Source organism: Ursus arctos, unplaced genomic scaffold, assembly GCF_023065955.2.
Source record: "Ursus arctos isolate Adak ecotype North America unplaced genomic scaffold, UrsArc2.0 scaffold_6, whole genome shotgun sequence".
In the NCBI taxonomy this organism is placed as follows: domain Eukaryota; kingdom Metazoa; phylum Chordata; class Mammalia; order Carnivora; family Ursidae; genus Ursus; species Ursus arctos.
Genome location: NW_026623078.1, coordinates 72,522,904 through 72,542,068, shown reverse-complemented (window position 1 = coordinate 72,542,068; position 19,165 = coordinate 72,522,904). Strand labels below are relative to the sequence as shown.

Sequence of the window (19,165 nt, the reverse complement as noted above, 5' to 3'; positions counted from 1 at the left end):
CAAGACATGGAAATAACCCAAATGTCCATCCACAGGTAAGTGGCCAAAGAACTGTGGCACACGCATACAATGTAACATTATTCAGTCTTAAAAAAGGAAGGAAATCCTGCTATTTGTGACAACATAGATGAATCTTGAGGACACTGTGCTAAGGGAAGAAAAAAAAAAGCCACAGAACAAATACTACGTGATCCCACTTACATGAGACATCTAAAACAGTCAAACTCCTAGAAGCAGAGATTAAAATGGTGGTTATCAAGGGATGGAGGAGGGAGGAAGGGGGAGATGTTGGTCAAAGGGTACAAAGTTTCAAGTTTGCGGGTTGAATGAGTCCTAGAAACCACTGTACAGCACAGTGTCTGTAGCTAACAACACTATCACATAGTGCAAAATTGCTAAGAAGATATATCTTATGTTAAATGCTCTAATAACAACAACAACAACAACAACAACAACAACAACAACAACAACAATTCAGAAAGCAAGCCAGCAGGAGGAACTTTTGGTGGTGATGGTTATGTTTATGACACTGGTTGTGGTGATGATTTCATGGTATCTATTTATCTCCAAACTCAGTTGTAGGCATCAAATATATACAGTTTTTTGTACACCTATTATCATGTCTCAATAAAGGGCTTTTTTTAGAAAAAAAGATCGGAAGTCATCACTTCCAGCCTTACAACAAGAAAAAAGCTAAACAAATGGAAAATCAATAACTTTTCTTATACCCATCAGAGAATTGAGGTCACAGGGCATCCGGGAAAGACAGCTGAATACAGAAAATCACATACTAGCCAAAGGAGACAAAACAAAACCATATAAAATACTGAATTAAAACTAGGGAAGACAGAAACAGAGCAGCACATGCAGCCATCTATTCTAATCCATGGGAAAATAAACATTATTGATTAAGTGCCAGCAGCCTGCAGGGAACTGGGCTAGGTTCCTCGTACATATTATCTCCATTCCCCCATCAGCCTCTGAAGTAGGCTACCTTCATCTCTGTCTTCCAGATCAGAAAACTAAGGCTTAGGCAGAAGTGTGCCTAATATCCCACAGCTAGCACGTGCCAGAGCTGGGATTTGAATTCCAAAAGTTGTGTTCTTTTTACCATTCCAAACCAGTGGCTCCAAGGGCCACATTGACTCCAAAGAACAAACCTGTAGAAAGAAAATCTGGATTTGGATCAGTAAAACATGGCATCAGACTGAACACCCAACACATACAGCATGGAGTAAGGCTTGTCTCCTGCTTCCGAACCCTGTCATCCACGCTTCTGCTGCTATGGCCTCGGTGGCCTGGGATGTCCTGGGGAGTGTTACAGAAGGGCCCAAAGTCTCCTGAGCTGCTAAATCCTCATTTGTCTGCGAGACCACAGACTAGTTTAACATTCCATGGCAGTCACTGGCAATCAACATTTACAACACTTAAACCTGGGCTTAATTATCGAGTGTTTATTATTCATTTCAGCCACATGTATTGAGCACTTATTGAGATATAAGGCCCAATGAGAGGTTATGGGAAGGATACAATGATGAATAACAATTATGACAATATTAAATCCTTACATTGGTAAGGTGCTTTACTCTTCACATAAGACTCTCACATATGTTACCACATGTAATCCTCACACACCAGTGAGAAGTCATTTATTAACCCAGTTTTTCATATAAAGAAACATGTATGGCTATGATATTGTGATTTATAATAAATATATATTTGGTCTACCCCTTCTTTTCTGGCACAGAGCTCCTAAAATCCTTGGAACTTCCTAAGCGATGAGACTCAGCAAGGTGTCTTTTGTTATGTTAATGATGTTACTTGGAAAGCACCAAAAAATGGGGGCTGGTTACCAGTGGATTTTTAGAGCTTTGGAACTTTCAGTCCCACTTTTAGCCTCCTGGGAGGGGAATAGGGCTGGAGGTTGAATCAATTTATCAATGGCCAATGATTTAATCAATTATGCCTTTGTGACGAAGCCCCCAGGAAACCCTGAGAAGATGGGGTTCTGAGAATTTTCAGGTTGGTGAACACTGGAGGTACAGGAAGAATGGTGTACCTGGAGAGAGTGTGGAAGTTCCATGCTCCTTCCCACATACCTTGCCCTACGTATCTTTTATCTGGCTGCTCCTGAGTTATATCCTTTCATGATAACCTGGCAATCTAGTGGGTAAAATGTTTCTCTGAGTTCTGTGACCTGCTCTAACATTTAATCAAACCCAAGGATGGGGTCATGAGAACCTCCAATATGTAGCCAGTCACTCAGAAGAACAGGTGACAGGTGTCTGAACTTGTGACAGGTATCCGAAGGGGATGGTGGCCTTGTGGGACTAACCTCTCCAATTGTGGAATCAGATGCGCTCTCCAGGTAGACAGTGTCCAAATGCAGTTAAATTATAAGTCACCCAGATGGTGTCAGGAAAGTACTTGGTGTACACACCCTTGGAATTGGCTGTCAGAACACAAAAGAATGCCCAAGGTCACATAGCCAGTATTTGGTAAAACTGAGATTTGAACTCACTGTTTGTCATGTCAGAAAAGTTAGCCATTTCCTGAGTTCTAAGGGTTTGTCATTCTATGGGAGAAACAGAAAAATAACTTGAATGTGAGGCAGAAGGGTTGAAAAAAGAAAAAAAAAATCTTGCGGGAGACAAGGGAAAGAAGAGGTAGGCACTGCCCTCCCTTCCCTCTCAAACCTTTTCCACTGGCTTGGCAGCCTAAGTGGGGGGACTAAACTTCGCAGCGGAAGACACCGTGTGCACTGAGACAGCTCAGGCATACAAGGGGTGCAGTCCATGAAAGCATGTAAGAACCATAAACAGATCTAAAAGCGAAAGGACTCAGGCTATAAAACTTGAAAGGAAGAGATTTTGTATAAAAGGAAGGTTTTTTTGTTCAAACCCTGACCTTGTCATGGACAAAGGCCATGAGTAAATTAGCATTGGTGCATTAGTCTACTTAGGAGATAGGACTCTGAATAGTTGATGTCGAAGCCTTGGCAGGTGGAAGGCCATGCGCCAATACAGCCTGAACTCTGAGCACGCCTCTGGACAACCAACAGATGAACAGTGCAGGACTGTCTCCTTTCAAGGCTACGGCTATATGGGGGGGAGGGGGGCGAAGGAGACACGGTAAAAGGATTCCTCACTCAGCTATTTCTCTGCAAGTCTTAGCACTTTTGTGTCTGGGGAGACGGATTTCTGCATTTCCCAGGGAGACTGAGCCAAGCGCCAAGGGCCAAGGGTCCTTTGTCTTATGACACTAAGTATGCCAATTGATATCAAGATTTGTTCTAATTGATTCTGATTTATCATGCTCTGCTGACTCAAGGACCTATCCAGGAATGTGTAAGAATTTGGTGGGTTTCCCTGGCACATCCCACACGTTAACTCCTGAGTTACTCACAGCCCGAGAGAGAGGCTTGAGCTCCTTGGGGGTGGGTGGGGGTGGAGTTCTTTTGATGAATAGTAACAAATGTCAGGAATAGGTGAGTAAGGTGAGCTTGGAAGACACATAGGTAAGAACAAACGGGGGGTTGTAAGGCACTCTACATCCAGCCTGGGGCGTGCTGGAGAGGCTAGAGAGGAAGACTGCCCGAGGCACTGCGTACAGATCGTTTCTGATTCACGTCACTGCACTTTCAGCAATGTTTTGCTTAGGTAGTTTATATCTTTCCAAAACTGCCACTGCTTCCATGTAGAAATGACATGGTTTGTGCCATTTGGTCTTCTGGAGGCCTCAGCATACTCAGGCGTAGTCTTCCTACAAGTTAAGAGATGCCTTCCATGTTTTCCCACTGGCTACCGCTGGGCTTGCTAGAGTTTCTACGATATCCCTGGGAACTCCTTGGTACACCAAGTTCTAGCAGCTCTAACAAGCACTGTGGCTGTTTCTGTCACTGATGCCCAAGCACGGTCATGGCCAGCTGTTGCTCTGAGCCTCAGTTCCAAAGGTACAAAAGTTCCATGATGGACTGTTCTTTCCGTTAAGAGACAAAGGAGCCAAATACCTCTTATCTTCACAGGAGACAAACCTGAGTTCATGAAGACTGAGCTTGGAAGGAAATGCAGAATAGAGACACCATGCTCTCTCATGTCCAAGATTTTGTCACTCAACCAAGTTTATCTGCTTGGTTCTTCCCTCTGTTTTCTTCCAGAAGCTCCTTACTCTCTAATATAGCCCTAGCCTTGCTGTTTTCAAAGCCTGCTTGAATTTCAATGGTCAAAACAGCTTACTCTAAAAATAAAAGTCTCATTCTGCTGTTTTTTTTTACAGATGGGATTATCAAATAAAAGCCATTTAGGGAGAGCCCAAATAATACTTACAACAAGACAAAATTTACCACAGGAAAATTAGCTCTAAACCCTGTTCAGGAGAGTGCTTGTAGCTGAGCTGTTTTGCTATGCAAGATATGGATGACTATACATTTTTAAGTATTCTCTAAACATTTATGCATACAATGCATACACAGCGTTTAAAATTTTTTGAGGAAAGATCTTAAATGCACTTCATTTTGGTAGATATTTTGAACAAGGCCATCTAAAGAGAGCGATACCTTGTTCCTACCAGAAAAAAACTTTTTTAGGTGATGGAGAAGGAGATAAAAAGTATCTCTGTCCCTGCAAGTGAACACTCAGAAGAAATTTACGTTTATGAAGAAAAAGTCATGAAGCCAGCCAAGACTCTGTTAAATTCTGGTTCAGACACCAGAAACATTTAAGGCAATAATTTCAAACCCCCCCAGGTGTCCTATCATGTTGGCACGTACTCATAGTGCTTGTCAAAACCATTGTCTGATGATTATTAGCTCTGCCACGGCTCTTCCTGATGGCAGTATGGCCTCCTGGCATAAGGACAGGAGAGCTTTATCAAATGCATCTGAGACATTAATGAGAGTGCAAAAAATCACTTCCTGGTGATCTACCCATCTCGAGTTGACTTCACTCTCTGGCATCACAGTGCTTTTGGTTGTCAAATGACACTTCCCTCTTCCACCTGCCTCTACTTGATGACATCTACTGATAATGGTGTAATGGCATCTCAAACTCTTTGCCAAGAGGTAAGGAAAGGATTTCAAGTTCACTCTACAAGTGAGCCCATTGTAAAAGTAAAGGGAGAAGGATGAAAGAGTTTGTGTGATTTCCCTTTACCAGTGATATGACAGTCTCCTTTCTTCCCCCATCTAGGTGGCGCTATCCTGTGCTCTCCTCTCCCTGAGCATCCAAATTCTACCCATTGGTTGAGAATTAGCTTGTAGCCCGCCCCACCCATGAAGGTTTGTTTGGTGCTTCTACCACCATTAACTTCATAGATCTGTGGCAAGACTTCAGCAGGCTGGGCACAGCTGATCGCCTAACTTTAGAGGATATGCTACCTCTTTTCTGTGTTATTGTGTCTTTTTCTTTCCATGTTGAATAAACTTGAGTCAGGAACTATGTGATACAGAAAAGTGGAAATAATATGGAATTTAGAGTCAAGGAGACTAGGTTTGAATCTCAGCTCTACCATTCAGCATCAGTATTAGCTGGGAATTGATTTAAAAAAATAATAAAGCAGAAAAGCCTGCACTAACATTGGCTTATACAAATAGAGATTAGTTTTCTTCACATACCATTGCCACAGAAAGCAATACAAGACTGCTGTAGCTATTCACAGGTATCACTAAGACCCTAGACTCCTTCTGTTTGATCGGTCCCCTTGGTTTGCATCCTCATGCTTATAGACTCATGGTTACAAGATGCCTGCTGAACTTCCAGGAATCACCTCCAGGTCCTAAGAAAAACAGCAGGAAAAACACAATGGTAGTTGAAAAAAAAAAGAAAGAAAAACAAATAGAGTGTTCCAGTTGAGGTGGTCCATTTTTAATCAGGAAAGCAAAAGTTTTCTTGGAATCCCCACCAGCAGCCTTGCAGTTACATGCGATTGATCAGAACGGTGTTTAACGACCTCCATTAGCTAGAAGAGGGCTGAAAAGAAAGCAGCTCAGGAAAGTTAAATAATCACTTGTAACCTCAGTTTCCAAATCTTGAAGATACGAGAGAAAATGCCTGCCTTGGGTTCTCTGAGAGTGAGTAAGTGAGGGGCACAATGTAGGTACTTCTTAAATTAATAATAATAATAATAATAATAATAATAATAATAATAATAAATTTATAAGTATAGTGTAATTATTGACCACCTTCAATGACCTAGTCACACACAAAAAATAGATACCATTTCCAGAGTTTACTTTGAGCTAATAATAACTGTGCAAGACCCTGTAGATAAAAAGATAATTAAAACCTAATCTTTGCCCTCAAGGAAGCAATAATCTAGCAGGAAATACACATATCTATACACATAATGTAGCAAAGTAATGTAGCAGCAGTGAAATCAATGAAATGCAGCAAGTTGCTGTGTGACTATACTTACAAAGAGAAATGGGAGCATGGAGAAGAAAGAGACTAATAGTTCCTATGGATTTAGGGAGGGCTTCATGGAGGAAGTGATGAACAACTGAAACATAGTGAAGGTATAGGAATTATCGACGTAAAGAAGAGAGAAAGGGGTCCAAGAGGGGGAATCAGCATATGCAAAGGTACACAGATAGGAAAAGGCTGAGCAGTTTCATGGCAAGACACAAAAAATGACAGGCACAGATTAAAGATGATGTGCCTTCTCTTCCCGGAAGTTACTATGGTAGGATTTGAGTATGTGCCAGGCAGTATTTCACATGGCTCACAAGCATCCTCACCCCCTGGAATTCACATCCTTGTGTAATCCCTGCCTGTTTCTGGGCTGGATCTAGTGATTTCCTTCTAACAAACAGAATCTAGCAAAAATGATGGTGTGTCACTTCCATGATTAGGTTACAAAAGACTATGACTTTTCATCTTTTCGTCCTGCTGGTATTCTTTCCCTTGCTGTGTGTCTTCTCCAATGTTTGCTCTGATGGAGAGGTCACATGGCAAAGAACAGAAAGCAGCCTCTGGTCAACAGCCAGCAAGAAATGGAGACCTTCAGCCCAACAGCCCATAAGGAGCTGAATCTTGTCAGCAACCACATGAGTGAGCTTGGAAATGGATCTGCCCCACTGGAAGTTTGAGACGAGGGCAGGCCCAGCGGATAACTTGGTTGGAGCCTGTCACAGCCCCTAATGCAAAGGTCCCAGCTGAGCTGTGCCTGGGGGCCTGATGACAGAAACCGAGCTAATAAACGGTAGTTGTTTTGGGTTTTCTTTTTCTTTTTTTAATGTTATTTTATTTAAATTCAATTAATTAACATATAGTATATTATTAGTTTCAGAGGTAGAGTTCAATTAGTTATCAGTCTTATATAATACCCAGTGCTCATTACATCATGTGTCCTCCTTAATGCCCTTCCCCCCAACCCACTTCCCCTCCAGCAACCCTGTTTGTTTCCTAGAGTTAAGGGTCTCTCATGGTTTGCCTCTGTCTCTGATTTCATCTTATTTTTCCCTCCCTTCCCCTATGATCCTCTGCTTTGTTTCTTAAATTCCACATATGAGTGAAATCATATGATAATTGTCTTTCTCTGATTGACTCATTTCGCTCAGCATAATACCCTCTAGTTCTATTCACTTTGCTGCAAATGGTAAGATTTCATTTCTTGGATGGCTGAGCAATAGTCCACTGCATCCACATCTTCTTTATCCATTCATCTGTCAATGGATAGCTGGGCTCTTTCCATAGTTTGGCTATTATGGGCATTGCTGCTATAAACACTGGGGTTCAGGTGCCCCTTCGGATCACTATGTTTGTATCCTTTGGGTAAATACCTAGTAGTGCAGTTGCTGGGTCCTAAGCTAACTCTATTTGTAACTTTTTTGTTTTAAGCCAGAAGATGTTGGAGTTGCTTGTTACACAGCAATAGGTAACCAGTACAGTTGCAAGATTTTATTAAATACCTATATGGGACCTTACTATTGTCATACTTTCCATAAAAGAAATTCTAATTGATCAAATTGATCCTATTATCTTCTGACTGTTCCTCCCAATGCCTTGGCCCTACTATTTCCCCACCTCCAAGCACTATTTCTGCATGCTCACCAAAAGTACCCTCCCCATTTCTTCTCTGCACACCAAGTTTTAGCTCCAACGAAGTCCACCTGGATTGTCACCACTTCTATCTTTCTAGATATTATTAGATTTCTCTGGACTCCTGCCTCCTTGGTTTGCAACTTGCTCTCTACCACTTAAATCCTTCATGGACTTGAGGCAGTTTTGTATTATAGATATTTTATCCAATGTATTACACTCTAATGTGTACAAAGTTTCTTTAAAAACAAATTTGGCCAACTTTCTACTTTCTTTTGCATATCTCTGAGGCAACAATATTGGTCTTCTAGAATTATCTGAACATATAAATAATGAGAGGATTTCTAATATGTATTCATTCAACTAATATTTATAATGTATGTAGGCCGCTGCTCCAGGCACTATATGTAGTAAAAACTTTTTAAAAATGACCCCTTCTCTTGAGCAACAGATAATCCAGCAGGAAAAATTTAAAAAACTTGTTCTAATTGGCCTCACTACCAGGCTCACTGTACAGGTTTTTTGTGAGAGGCGCAGGACATAAGGCCTACAGGTGTCATGGATGGGTTCCCCGAGAAGCCACAGAGGGAATCTGGTATACAGAACGCTTTTTAAGGACTACTCTTGTGATCCAGCCCTGTGGAGAAGGAAATAGGAGTGGGCAGAGGGAGCAATCAAGATATAATACTGGCCATACAACGGCCTCAGTGAACACCATGGGAAGCTCTGGAGCTAGGATGGCCCTTCAAAGCAGTCCCACGTTGGAACATCATGGCCAGGCCTATATACCATGCTTCAGTCGTTCAGTGAATGTGGACAAACCAAAAGGGATGTGAACTCAGGTGAGTCAGCTGTATCCAGCCGAGCAGCCCTGAAGGGCAGGTAGCTGAAGGCTGTGGGCTGACAGCTCTTTCAGCAGCTGGGGAAGTACACCCTTCCTTAAAAACAGGATCTGGGCATTACAGAATCCATCAAACCTAGGGATGAAGCAATAGTGGGTGCAGACAATGCATCTGCCAGTCTGATTGGGCAGGGATGGAGAAAGGACAGTGACTACACATCAACTTTAGGAAAGGATCCTTTCTGGTAGTGCTGCTTTGTTTCATTTTTCTATTAGAAGATGGGAGATGCCCATACGAAGGGAGAAAGTGACAATATTGGAGAGGAGGAGGATATAATTAGCAGAATAAAGCAGACTTATTCATCTTTCGCCATATAGAACTTTTTACACCTCAATTATAGCTCTTAGTCCATTATACTAGACTTAGCCTTCGCCATCCTACCGGGGTCTACACAAAAGCAGGGACCCAAATAATTCTCAAATTGCATCCTCTGCACCTAGAACTGTATATGGCGCATAGGTAGCATGTAACTGTTAGGTCATTGATTTGAACTTTAAATAATGGAGAAACCTGAACCATTGAATATTATCTTTTAACTAACTTAATAGTTGACAAGAAGAAATAGCTAAACATTATATGTTTTTTAAACTAACAATATCCCCTACCTACTGTGTAAATACACCTTTCTGCTGGTGTGGAGCAGGGGAAGAGGCACAGATGTTTCTTGCTGTAATTATGTTAGATAATTAACAGACCTGGATTCTGGTGGCCCCCAGGACCTTTCAGCTTGTTGACTCATTACATAAATAAGAGAATCCAAATTAATACATATGCAAGTCAGGATATAATGAGATTTTGAGACATCTCAAACTGTCTTAAAGACTTTCTTCTTTATAATGTCTTTTTTCTCCTTTGAAGTATCTGCTGTGAGAGATGATTAACACACAGCTTATTGGACTGGAAACCAAATAAATCAATGTTGTATTCTTTAAAGCTAGAGTGCTTGCAAGGAACAGTTTTTACAGTATTTATTTATCTTTCATAATCTCCAATGGACAGATCTTTACAATTGATCTGTCAAGGGTCAGAGAAGAATGAGGGAAATTCTTCTCACAGTTAACCTTCATGGGATGGGACCTTTACTTCTTGTTGGTGTTTGTGTTGTCTGTTTCCTCTGTGGCTGAAAGGAAAAGCAGCATTACAAGAACTACGTGTCTGTGGCTTCCATTCCTGGAACATCAGAGGAATGTAAAGGAAGGTGGAATTAATGGAAGGGCATCCTTCCAGATTCTCGTCATTCTCCACAGACGCACCTAATCCAGTGTGGGGTATGAGAAAAGAATACTGATTAGCGAAGTGGATCTCTAACATGAGCCTGTGTGGCACTCACCCATTGGGGAGTTCATGATTATGTAAATCTCTGACTCTACACCAAGGGGTTTGGATATGTGCTCAACAACAGCAAAATACCACATAGACTGTTTCATTCCAAATATTAGACCCTCCAAACTTATATTTCAAGAAGGAGAAACTGCCATAAATAACTGTACTGTATCTGGGGAGGTTTTGGCTGCCAGTCCTAAATACGACTTGAAGGACCAGTGAAACGTCAAGATTGTTGCAAGATAGGAATAGAGAGCCAGAAAATCAAGCCATTTTTTAGTCAACACGTTAGAACTTGGGAAAGTTCTTGGCCAACTTGAAGTGATCCCTCTGAGAAACTACAAATATTCCCACAAAGTTGCCATTACTCAGGACATTTTGGGTGTCCCTCTTCCAGAATTCTTTTCAGGTCGTTGTTCGAAACATGCACTTTTAAATAGCTTCTGTGGCAGTAATGAGATCTGCATACTCAAAAGTGGGTTTGTTTTTTGAGGTTTATTTTTCCATTTGAAACGGCCGAAAACCACTCAAAGCTGAGCATGAATGAAGAGCTAGATGACCAAGGTGAGTCACAATCCAGTCTGATTTTGATTTTATGGACCTAATTACTTAGTCGTGCTCTCAGAACTGTCCAAGAAGGTAACTACCCAAGGGGGATTGCAGAACTAGCCCGAGTAAGGGAAAACCACAAAGAATAAATGTGCAGCCTTTCCAAGAGAAGATCTTTGGAAGAAGAAAAAAACTGCTTTCAGGAGTCCAGACATGCCTGTTGAAAAACGCTCTTGTTCATGTATTCACTAATTTAGCAGCGTGTTCAGGAAGTGTTACTGACTACCCACCAAGCCCTGGGCACAGTCCTGGGAGCTGGAGACATTCAAACAAATAGGACCCCCTCTATTCCCTGAATTACACAGTCTAGTTGGTGAGGCCGACGTTCAATGGAGTGTTATGGAAACGGAGAAGTCCCTTTGATAGACACATGCGTGGGCATCACAGAACCACAGGAGACGTTGACCCAAAACAGGTTATGACCCCCGTAGTCATAGTCTCATGTTTCTGGTGAAACTTATCTGAATAATACGTTTAATATTACAAAATAAGTAATTTATTAATTATAATATATAACACAAATAATATTTTAATGCATAATATAAAATGGGATCGCAAGGAAGGCAATTATATTGAACTGTAGTTATCAAAATAGTCTAAATGTACGTGCTTCTAAGTTAACTTATTAAAATAAGATCAAACAGTGGGCCTAATAGCTACTACAGTTACCAAATAGTGAAGAATGTTGTTAATATTTTGAAATATTTGCAATAACTATAAGGTCATTAAAAAAAAAAAAACCTGTGCTTCCTTTAGTAACAAAATCTCAAATACTGCTTATACCAGTAGGATTTGTTAATTACGTTCATAATTAAAACAAGTGACCAATTTCAGTTAGAGGTTAATGAAAATAGAAATAATTTCCTTATGTTTGGACCTCCTTTGGATCCTTTGGGGGACGGTGAACCCTTGTTAAGAACCCCCATCTAATGGCTAATCCTGAAGCTGAATCCCAAGTTAGTGGCGAGGCAGGGGAATTTGGGTCGACACAAGAAGACCTCCCCGAGCACTAAGGACTGTGTAACCAAAGGCACACAGAAAAGAAACAACACAGCATTTTGGGGGGAGAGTCATGTCGTTTCATTACTAATAAATGGTATTTTTGTAATATTGTTTCTAGAGCTGATGACATATAATTTTGTTTCATTCTATTATTATATGTTTGTGCATAAGCTAATGGAATATTATCCACAAATAGTTCATTTTTTAGGAAGTGTCAGCTTTGGGACAACTGTCATCCTGTTTGGTATGATGCCTACAATATTACTCAGACAAATTGCACATGCATACACCTGGATTCTAGTCCTGGAGTCTGACATTATTTACCTCATTGCAGGACAAAATATTAATTCCCTTATATATTTATTTCATCAATACTTCTTGAACACCTATTATGTGCCAGGCACTGTATTAGGCTCTAAGGGTATCGAGATGACTAAGGCACAGAATCTACCTTTAGGGAGGGCACCATCTTGACACAACTTGAATGTAAATACCCACAATCACAGCTAACAATGAGATAATGCATGAAAACCACTTTGTCCAGTTCTTAGTGCCTACAAAGCATTCAAGAAGTGGTAGCTGTTTTTACATTCTATTGGAGTCTCGGAAGGAAAGCAACACACCTATGTGGAAGGCATCAGGGAAGGCTTCCCCTTAAAGGTGACTTTCCCCTTCTGAGCCTTACCTAAGAAACAACAGGATTTAGACTGAACTTCTGGTGGCTTCAGTGGCCTTTCCCTGTCCCATCATTCCTCCACCCTATAGACTGATAGTATGATTTGGGGTGGGAAGAGTGGTAGTATTCAGTAAAGGTGAAGTCACAGGCCTGGGTGGCCCAAACTCTGCACATTCCCAAGGTCTTCAGGAATGGCCTTCAACTATCTCCTGCAGGATCACCCCTGAGCTGGAATATTCTGCCTGATAAGAGTGTCTTTGGATACCTGAGGCCTTGGGCCACAGCAGACAGTTTATGCTAACAGTGAGATTTAGGTTGAATGCCTCTTTTTGTATGCCTGGGACTTTGGGCTGCATTGTATCAATTTGACTTCTAATGGGGCTGGAGTCTGGGTAACTGAAAACCTAAAAACCGCGAACTCCAAGCCTTGGATACTCTTACCTGACTGATAGTATTCCACACACGTTGTCACACATCATTGCTGGGAGAACTGAGTGCTGTCCAGCTGACTCCTTTGAGTGAAGACAACTGAAATCTTGTACCTCGTCTCTCCCGGACTCCGCCCTCTGTGCCTTTTGCCTTTGTTCATTTTAACATGTATCCTTCCACTGTAACTGTAATAAAGGAGTACAAGAGATTTCTGGGTTCTGTGAGTCCTTCTAAGGAATCATCAAACCTGAATGTGGTCTTGGGGAACCCCAACACAGGTGAGTAGCTTTTACTGTTTCCTTCAGTCCCAGCTGTCCCAGCTGTTCCCTGCTCCCAAGCTACTCTACCCCTTACAGCCTCATCTCTAACACACATGTGAATTTAAACAGTTATTTAACTGTTTCGTGACTGGGTACTTTGTTTATTGACCAGACTCCTCACTCTGCAAGGCCTTGCTTACACCTTACACACCCATAGACTCCGCACAGCCAGGGCTGGGCACGTGGTGTACTCTCAATGACACAGTATACTCTCAACCCATTCTGACTTCAATAAAGTGAGTTGTCTGGCAGGAAAGAAAAAAAAAGTGGAATTCTTGCAGATAATCAACTAGACCTGCTAAGGAGGAATGAACCAAGACCTTTGCCTTGGTACGGAAGGCAAACAAGTTGGGAAGAAAAGGGATCAGGGGAGATTAGTCAGGTATGAGAAGGAATTGTCTGCCTAGAATGGAAACAGGGAAAACAAATAGGAAATCTGTAGTAAAGGGATTAGAAAAAGATTACATTGGAAATTGCAGGATGAAAGGAGAGGTGAGAGGAACAAAGTAATGTAACAATAAGCCAGGTCCCGAGAGATGGTTGTGCACTGAGTGGGGGCAGAGAGGGTCATAGAGAGGAGACAGAGACAATGCAGACAGGCATGATAAGTGTGTACTGTCCTGGGGCCGTGGCTAGCTATGGCGCTCCGGGCATGTTAATGCTCTCAATCAGATGGGAATTGATTCACCAGGGGTGGAAAGAGGAAAGGGGGTGACTGGTAGGTATACACCCTAGTGAGGTCAGGTCTGGAGGGCCCTGACAGGAAGCAGCCCCAAGCACAGTCTGAGAGAGGATCTTCCTGGGCTTGCTAACATTATGTTACTCCCACCACGTTCATGTGTGTGTGTGTGTGTGTGTGTGTGTGTGTGTGTACTCACCCGTGAGCATGCTTGCACACACACCCTCCTGACAACAGAGCCAGAAGTTGAGGGACTGAGAGACCCAGCATTTTTCTTCTTATGGGAGGGCCTCACCTTAACCTAGCATTGATGCCCTGTTTCTCTTCAATCCAACAACAACCAACTGTGGGTCAGGCAACATGAATTCAACTGTCAAAGCCATGGACAAATTCCTAGATCTTCCCCAGAGGGCATACAGAGACACTCCCCTAAACCATCTCTGCCTAAGTGTGTTCCCCAGCAAGGGGTTTGCTTGGCCAGCAGGCTAGAAGCAAAGGGGAGTAATCTCCCAGGAGCCATGCTTAACCAATGAGGGGTTCCAGTTTGTGGACTCCAGCTTCACTGCCCTCAGTGGGACAGGCGTGAGATGTGTTCTACAGTTCATCAAAGAGTTTCTAGGGGAATTACATCCCTGTTCCCCATAGCAGCAACCTGCAGATTAGCATACCCTTTATTACTCTTCCTCTCTTCCCTGTCTCATTCTGCATGACTAGCAGTGCTTTCTAGGATTAGTTCCCCAATAAATTATTGAATTCTAATCCTTGTTTTGGGGGCTGCGTGTAGGAGAGATGCCAGCTAAGACACCATATCAGGTATGAATGAGAATAGAAAGAAGATAATGTTTTTACATGCTTATTGTAGCTAAGAACTTCATAGGTATTACCCCCATTTAATCCTCAAAACAACTTGTCAAGGTAGGTATTGTTACTATCCTTATTTCATAAACGAGGAAACTAAGGTTAAGAGAAATTAAATAGCTTGGCTCAGAGCACTAGCTAGAAGGTCACAGAACCAGAGGCCAAATGCAGGCCTAATTCCAAATCTCAACCCTTCTCACTGCAACACACAACATTTCCGATCAGCAGTGACACGGCAAGACTGGTGGTTATTCAGGGTAGTATTCAGAGGGGATTAGAGGGAAGGACATCGAAGGCCAGGGATTATTTCAGAGGCTTCCGCAATCAGCCAGCTCAGGGTCATGGAAGTGTTCAGGGAGAGATGAATGGGAGGCTGGGGAGGCAGGAGTGTCAGAGTCTGGTAACATACAGATGTGGAAAGGAAGAGAAAGAAACCAACATGATGTCCCTCAAAGAGAAAGTTGGTACACTATTCCCAAGTGGGGCACTCTCTCCCTCCCATGAAGGAATCTCTGCACACTACAGGGAAGAGGTTTTGCATCTGAACATGGGGAGCAGTGCTATCAAATGACTTGACTCCTTTCTACGGGACCTCTGAACTGCACTTTTGGAGTCTCTGCCTAAAGTACATCCTCAATAAGCCAAAAAAAAAAAAAGAGAGAGAGAGAGAGAGAGACTGAGAGAGAAAGAGAGAGAAAGACAGAGACAGAGAACAGAGGTCATTCCGGATTCAGATTACTTTCTTCTGGTATGGAAACTCTCTGGGGCTGGAGCTCCATCTGGACACTGATTCCAAGAGCCCATCCACCCCCGTCATGGACTGATCAGAGAGACCAGGAATGTGCAAAACCCATTGCAAAATGACTCTGATAATAATGTCAGTGGTTTTCCCATCCACCCTCATAAATCCTGGATTCTCAGTCTTGAGAATAGCCCAGCACATGACATTCAATGGATAGAACACACAGAGATGGACTCAGGCTCATAGTAACACACAAATCAGATCCAAGACAGCCAGCAGACATGAGGTGGTGTTGCTCTGCTCTGCCATGAAGGAGCTATGCAGCCTCAAGGAGGCCCTTACCCACTCTTGGCTTCAACTTCATTTCACTTTTGAAATGTATTTGGGTTAAATCATCTTATCTCAAAAGTCTGCCAAACACCAGCCCCTATGAACTCTCCAGAGACTGGGCAAATAAAGGAGTCTCTCAGAGAGTGATTAATTGAAACAATAACAACAGGTTTAAAAGCAAAAACTGTGCTATTTATCGTGCAACCAAGGGACAACTGTATATCCGACACTGGAGAAGAAATTCATCTCTGCCACAGTGTCCCATATTTCACTTGGAAATTAAAGTTAAAGCTCTCCTGGTAAGACAGAACTTGAGCAGAAGGCAGCACCTGGTAGTCACGACACAGCACTGGCCTGGGAGACCTGCCTCGCTGGGCCCCAGAGGCAGTATGTCAGGCATGACAGAGCACGTGGCAGCGAGAAATAAGGAGTACAGAAGAATTCGTGGTGGATCTTCTGCTGAAATGGTTCAGACCCTAATGTGGATCTGCGAAGGTTTTCATCCTTTTGGGATTTTACCTAGCATTCAGTTCATAGCCCTCTACAAAATTCCAATGTGTCAATACTCCAAAAGCCTCTGAGTCAAGACTTGCTGGGATATTGGCAACTTAAAGCAGAGCACAGGAGGGAGTGGGAATGTAGAGGAATTCCACAAAGGAAATGGCCAGTTGCTGTGCCATCTTGGTGGGGGCAGAGGGTCAGTTGGTCAACATATGTGTATAAATTTCCTGAACATGGCTGCAAATGAAGTAGTTGTTGGAATATACGCTTCATAAAGTCCTGTCCAGCGAGTGGAATCAGGATACAGACATCCGCAGGGAATGTTCGAGGTCAGATGATGACTATTACGCCACATAGTATGTCTTTTTCAGAACAGAAGGCAGGCCAACAGTGGAGAAATAAGGACTCTGAGGAGGGACCCTGAACAAACTTATGTAGGCAGGATGTCAAGAATTCTGCCAAGTATGAAGGTAAGGGCTCCAATCCCAATGTTGTAATTGGAGTGAAAGCCAAGATCGCAGGCTTAGCAAGGAGTGTAAATGGAGCAACACTTAGGTAAAGGATGACTCCTAAGTTAGACTCAGCAGCGAAATGATTGCTGCTGACCTTCCTTTCTTCCCACCAAGCTCAATGGTTTCAGTTACATGGACCTGAGGAAGAAGTTAGAAAAATCAGGTAATCACCCAACTACCACTTTCTTTGAAGTAGTGAAATCTCAAGTAGCGTGACAGGGCATTAACTCTCAACCCTGTAGTGTTCCTACCTCTGTAAAGTGTGTGATACATCAGTGTGAGGCGTCCTAAGAGATCTCGTCTGTCAGTAAAGTGGAAGCCCGTTGCAGTTCATTATGTTCCCACGTAAGATTGGATGGTTCTATTACCCCTTCATTATTATATTATTTGATCATCTCTTGTCTACCACAAATTTTGCTAGATACTTATTACCATGACCCTGAAGGAGGAAAAGGCTTACAAAAATAGTACCTATCATATATTGCGTGCAACTTATATGCTAGACTCTGTACTGAGTGTTTTTTCCCTTTTTCACGCCTCACAACAAAGCTGTAAAATAACCCTCAGAGGGGGGTGGGGGATGGGGTAGCCGGGGGTGGGTATTGAGGAGGGCACGTGTTGTGATGAGCACTGGGTGTTATGCGCAACTAATGAATTGTTGAACACTGCATCAAACACTAATGATGTACTATAGATTGGCTAACTGAACATAATAAAAAAATTAAATAAAAATTAAAAAAAACCAAAACTGTAAAATAAAAAACATTACTTCCATTCTACGTATGAGAAAACTGAGATCTGGATTGTGTAAGTAATTTGCTTGACATCACAAAGATGGTAAGCATCCGAGTGATAAGTAAATTCCTCCCAGCCCCATTTGACCACATGGTACTTTTTACCTCCCTACTTTGCTACCTTATAAAAACTATCATTCTGAAAATGGCTCAAATGCATGAAAAATCCATCAAATATCTGCCCTTGTAATGTTTCTCAAAAAAAGAAATAAAATCTGTGCATCGGACATTTGGGAATAATTGATTACTTTAGTATATCAACAGCCCATTATGAGTGAAGGAAGAAAGTTCTTGAGAAGGAAGCAAGCAGAATTTCTCAATCAAAATTCTAACCTGGGGCTCTCATTGGAGAAAACCACTGTGATTTCATTGAAATGGACATTAAGGAATATAAAACAGGGCTGGTATGGGATTTAAGTGGACAAGAAATAGTGCATTCTGAATTTGTACTTAACTTCCAAGAACAAATTGTCAATGAGAGTCCAATTCCAAAAACATGTGAAAGAAATCTGCAGAAATGGACATGTCCTTTTGAGAACAATCATCACAACACAAATACCAGAGGATATAATAGCCTAGAAATGTAAATCAGAATGTCACAGGGACATTTATATTTTGCAAAAGTCATTTCTAAAAAACTGCCCCCAAAATGACAGAGTGATACTTAGAAAAGTAGAGATCAGACCTCATCTCTCCATCCTGGATATCTGCAAGACCCAAGAGGTTAAAAGTCAAGCAGACCGGAAGAGCTTCAAATAGGGGACTAGCGGGTTCTAGTGCCCTACTTGTCCTAAATACTACACAGCTCAAGGTGTTCAAGGCCAAAAAAGTACTCAGGAACTTACTCAAAGAGAAGCTTTGGGCCATTAAAAATGTCTTCCTGGACCAGTGTTCTCCAAAGACCAAAATTTGGGAACCACTGATTTATAGAAATAAGGACAAGATTGGAAGACATGTGACTTAGGTCTGACCATGGCATCTACACTTCCATATCCATGTGATATTGGACCAATTAGTCATCTTCTCTGTGTTTGGGTTCCCTACTCTTAAAATGATCTGATAATGCCAAGGGCTGCCAAACTCACAAAATCTCGGGGCACCTGGGTGGCGCAGTCATTAAGCATCTGCCTTCGGCTCAGGGCGTGATCCTGGCGTTCTGGGATCGAGCCCCACATCAGGCTCCTCCGCTGGGAGCCTGCTTCTTCCTCTCCCACTCCCCCTGCTTGTGTTCCCTCTCTCGCTGGCTGTCTCTCACTGTCAAATAAATAAATAAAATCTTTAGAAAACAAACAAACAAAAAACAAACTCACAAAATCTCCCTGAGAGCCAAATGAAATGAAGGATGTAAAGGTATGCTCTTAGATAACATGGTTCATATGTAAAGTGGTGTTAGTATCTCCCTTAAGATTGAATTTTTTTCCAGTTTTTCTATTTTTAATTTTTAATTCATTT

General features: G+C 42.1%; 1 long non-coding RNA gene across 1 annotated transcript; it reads right to left on the bottom strand.

Annotated features, from left to right (window-relative positions):
- Positions 1-4,476: 4,476 nt before the first annotated feature.
- On the bottom strand, positions 4,477-18,941 carry LOC130542873 (uncharacterized). Its single transcript, XR_008957743.1, has 3 exons — positions 18,799-18,941; positions 12,990-13,162; positions 4,477-5,772 (listed from the first exon to the last, which is right to left on the bottom strand). It is a non-coding gene; the product is annotated as an uncharacterized LOC130542873 (long non-coding RNA).
- Positions 18,942-19,165: the final 224 nt, after the last annotated feature.